We start from the raw sequence: 4,938 nt of genomic DNA on the forward strand, positions 1-4,938 counted from the left end.
CCAGAATCCCCTGGAGGCACCCAAATATTTGGACAGGCTGGATTTGAGCCCCAAAGAAAAGCTGGAATCCAGGCCTCTGGCAATTTAGGACTCACTGTTGACTCTGATAGGAGGCTAAAGGGCAAGGTCAGTGTGAAGGAGGGGCACCATCCGAGGTCAGAAAGAGGCAGCTCAGGAAGGGGGCAGAGGAAGATGAGGGAAATACACACACACACACACACACACACACACACACACACACACACACACACACACAAACATGCACACAGGTAGCCCAAGGCCTCAGCAGTCCCTGAGCACCCTTACAATTCCACCCTCAAGAAGATGGCACTACTATCCTCAGACCAACTGTAGACAAAACTCAGGGCCTCTCACAAGTCTGGAATGGCTCATAACATAGCTTGGTATTTCCTAAATGTACACACCATTATGCAGAAATCTCAGCTACCTTATTTTTGGTTGTCGGTCATGGGGTTTGAACTCTGGGCCTGTGTGCAGTCCCTCAGCTCCTCAACTAAAGGTGAGTGCTCTATCACTGGAGCCACAGTGCCACTTCTGGCTTTCTGGTGGTTCAATGGAGATAAAGTCTCAGAGATTTTCCTGCCCAAGCTGGCTTTGAACCGCGATCCTCAGATCTCAGCCTCTACCATCCCACACCTTCTACAATTCATCCTGTCCCTGCCTGCCACAGGTCATGACCTCTGGAGTTCTTGGTAAGGCACTGCCCACTGTACTGTGGCTTCACACTGGGGCAAACCTGGGGAGTTCTTAGAAATGTCTGTACAGTGAGGCCAGCACCTGTTCTCCCAACCACAGCACCCCTACTACTTCACCATCTCTTATAAGCAAAGAAGGGGTGGATTTCTTTCCTTCTTTCTTTCCTTCTTTCTTTCTTTCCTTCCTTCTTTCTTTCTTTCTTTCTTTCTTTCTCTTTCTTTCTTTCTTTCTTTCCTTCTTTCTTTCCTTCTTTCTTTCCTTCTTTCTTTCTTTCTTTCTTTCTTTCTTTCTTTCTTTCCTTCTTTCTTTCCTTCTTTCTTTCCTTCTTTCTTTCCTTCTTTCTTTCCTTCTTTCTTTCCTTCTTTCCTTCCTTCTTTCCTTCCTTCTTTCCTTCCTTCTTTCTTTCTTTCTTTCTTTCTTTCTTTCTTTCTTTCTTTCTTTCTTTCTTTCTTTCTTTCTTTCTTTCTTTCTTTCTTTCTTTCTTTCTTTCTTTTTGAGGGGCTTGAACTCAATGCTTGGCTACTGTCTCTGATGTCTATTATTCCTCAAGGCCAGTGCTCTAACACTTGAACCACAGCTCCATTTCCAGTTGGATTGGAGATGAGGCTCTCGTGGTACTTTCCTGCCTGGGCTGGGAAATGAGATCCTCTGGATCTCAGCCTCCCGAGTGGCCAGGATGATAGGCATGGGATGACAGGCATGAGCCACTGGCACAGCTTATGGTGTCTCGTCCTTCAGAATTTCCATTAGTTCTCCTCTAGATGCTACCACCTAGTCACTCCTCTACCTCCCTCAGGGACAGCAAAGGGAGGCTGAGAATTTGGGTAGGGCCATAGGCTTTAAAAGGCCCCCTCCACATCACTAGCCCTCTCTAAGTTCCCATCTGCCTCCTCTGGATGGACTGGTCGTCCAGGGAAGATCAGACCCACTAGGAGTTCTGGGGCCTGACCTGTATCCCCCCACACCACCCAACAGGACCTGCGGATTTCTGGGGCCAGCTGCTCCATGTCCTGGTGGAAGACGTTGGGAGGGTTGCTGATAACTGGGTCCAGGGGTGTTCAAGGCAGAAGATTGTCCAGCTCTCCTCTATCAAAGAAGGAGACACAAAGCATAGATGGATTTACTAAGAGCTTCAGGGCATAGACATCCACATGTCAGTAAGATCCCTTGGAGAACTGTATCGGGACAATCTCGCACATCTATACCAAGACTCACACAAATGTACCGAGTTTCTCACCTGCAGCCCTAGCTGGAAATGAACATGCTCTGCTATGCTGTCCATCATCTGCAGCACCTTTGCTCTCTGTGTTTCCTGTCAGATCCTCCTTCTTAAGCAGGACCCCCTTTTCAAGTGCTGCCTCCAAGAAGCCCATTTCGATCGCCTTGGCAGAGCTGGAGCCTCTCCGCTCTGCAGGCTGCCGGCTTTGTCACACTCTGCCTTCTGGCCAGTGTGGGTTGAGAGTACACAAAGAGGCCAGGCCTGGGTTCCACTGCTGGATTTCTGAAGGCCCTGATACACCACACAGGGACAGGTGTTTTATCACACTCCGTGAGAGGGCACTCGAAGCCCAGGTAGTCTGTGGTCATAAGACAGGGCCATTTCTTTGTGTGGGCTTGAACTGAAGATCTGGGAGCAGACTCTCTTAGTTTTATTGCTCAAGGCTGGTGCTCTACCTTTTGAGCCACAGCTCCACTTCTGGCTTTTTGGTGATTCCATGGAGAGTAGAGTCTCACGGGCTTTTCAGCTTATGGCTGGGTTCAAATAGTGATCCTCAGATCTCAGCCTCCTGAGTAGCCAGTATGACAGGGATGAGCCTTAGCCCCAGGTGAGAGGCACCAAATGCTTTTTTTTTTGCTCTTGTTTATCTCCAGTCAACTAGCAAGCCCAAGTTAAAATAATCAGTTACTGGGGATCAAAACCCTCTCCTATGTCAGTTAATCCAAAGAGATAAAGTGTCTTTGGAAAAGGCTAGTCTGAGTTGGCTAGGGGTATTTGTGTGTGTGTGTGTGTGTGTGTGTGTGTGTGTGTAAGTGTCAGGGATATCTACCCTTATCTCTGTGGTGCCTCATCCTCCCAGCAGGGAGTGCATAAAGGTTCCTGACCCCAAGGAAGGTGGATGGGCAAGGGTACTTAAAGTCATATCCAGGGGGAAGATCCGAATTCTGTCCTGCAATGGAAGCCTGGACAGATAATGGAGAGAAGAAGAGGTTAATGGGAACAAAGGGAAGCCCCTTACCTTTGGCTAGAAGTACCAACCAGCTCGAAGACTGAATCCATCTTTCTTGGTTGTCAGATAAAAGGTGGACACTGTTCATTTATTTTATTATGATTGTGTGAGCCCTAGGGCTTGGATTCAGGGCCTGGGTGTTATCCCTGAGCTTCTTTTATTGAAGGCTGAGGCTCTACCACTTGAGCTACACCACCACATCTGGCTTTTTTGTGTGTGTGGGATTGGTGGAGATAGGTGGTTTATGGGAGATAAGAATCTCACGGACTTTTCTGCCCGGGCTGGTTTGAGTCACGACCATCAGCCCTCAGACTCCTGAATAGCCAGGATGATGGGTGGGAGCCACAAGCTCCTGACCACCACCATCCATTTATAATCCATTAGGCCCAGGGCTGGGCCACCCACACTGCACCTCCTTGTTGGGAGTGGGAAGCAGACATGAGTGGATTTGATACTTCAACAGCCTACCTATCTTTGAGCATTGTTCCAGGTCAGTCTGATAGCAGCTTCCTCCTTATCCACAGCAATGACTTGGCTCTGTCACAAGAACAAATGTCCCCCGGGAGGTGTCAGGTCTGGGGTCTTTCCTCTGCACCCCACCCCCCCAAGCTGGCTTTGAGTTGAACCGTGATCCTCAGATTTCTGCTCTTGAGTACTTAGGATGATAGCCATGAGACACCGGCACCTGGCCAAAGATACTTTTCCAAGCCTGTCATCCTATCCCTTCAGGAGACTGAGATCTGAGGACTGCAGTTGGATGCACCCTTCTCAGCAAAGTCCATGAGAACTCTTATCTCTAATTAAACACCCCAAAAAATTGGAAGTAGAGCTGTGGCTCAAATGGCAGTGTGCTAGCTTTGAGCATAACACAAGGGATGGGACCCAGGCCCTAGCTATAAACTTTTTCTAGCATAGACCTACCCAAGAAAGGGAAGCAGGTAGGCACACGGGAGCTCAAAGCTCACACGTAATCCTCAAGACTCACAGAATAGACCCCATCCTGCTCTGATTCTCTACATTCTATGTCCTAGATTATGTCAGTCTTAGATGGGACAGACCATGCACCAAGTCAGGACGTTCAAGTACAATCTCATACTGAGGATCCCGTGACCTCATCAAGGCCTCAAGATCCCTCGACACTGGGCAGGCATTCAGTTGAGGTTTATTTATCCAGCCACAAGATATGGGATTGAAAGGATTTCTTGGTCAAGGGATGAGACTGAAGGGCTGTAGGTCCCTCTCTCTCGGGAAGGAGAAAAGGCCTATCCATCCCAGGAATGTTCCTGGGTTGTGACTATCCTCAATGAAACAACCCTGCTCAGAGCTCAGTGTCTCTGGTTTTCCCACCACCCCCTACCCAGCCCTGCCCCATCTTCAGTCGGCCCTCTCTGAATCCCAGGTCTGCCATCTGGACTAAAGTTTGAGCCAGCAAAGGGACCCACCTCTATCTCTGAGAATGGCAGTCACGGGGCTCTACAGTACCCTAGAGGAAGTCTTGGGGCAACAAGGGTCTGACTTCCCCCCTCATTCTCTGGATGTCCTGTGCTAGTGGCAGGCTTACCTCTGTCTCTGGTTGAGGAATGAACACTGGGGGTGTCATCTTCAGATTGAGCCAGCAAAAGTCCCAGTCCCCAAGGATGTACCACACAGGCATCCAGCAGTGGATGACAGCCAGCTGGTCAATGGTAAACCCAAAGTGCCAATACTTTTAACAGACATGTGGCTGGGTCAAAGTCTCTATCACTGATGGTCTAACTTGTTAGATGAGGTTATGGCTCCAATGGCCTGACACACCTGACCTGGGATCATCCTCCCTCTTCATCTTCTTGCTTAGCACTTGCCACCCTCCTCTTGACACTCCCTCAGCCTATACCTCCCTATACTTTGGACAATTTCTTCTTATCTGACTAGAAAATAAACTCGGTGGGCCAGGGGAGACTGAAATTTGGTGACACACCCTGAGCCCTAGGGTCTACCCAAGGCTGTTTCCCTC

Source organism: Dipodomys spectabilis, unplaced genomic scaffold (genome assembly GCF_019054845.1).
Source record: "Dipodomys spectabilis isolate Male_0828 unplaced genomic scaffold, ASM1905484v1 ptg000539l, whole genome shotgun sequence".
NCBI lineage: Eukaryota > Metazoa > Chordata > Mammalia > Rodentia > Heteromyidae > Dipodomys > Dipodomys spectabilis.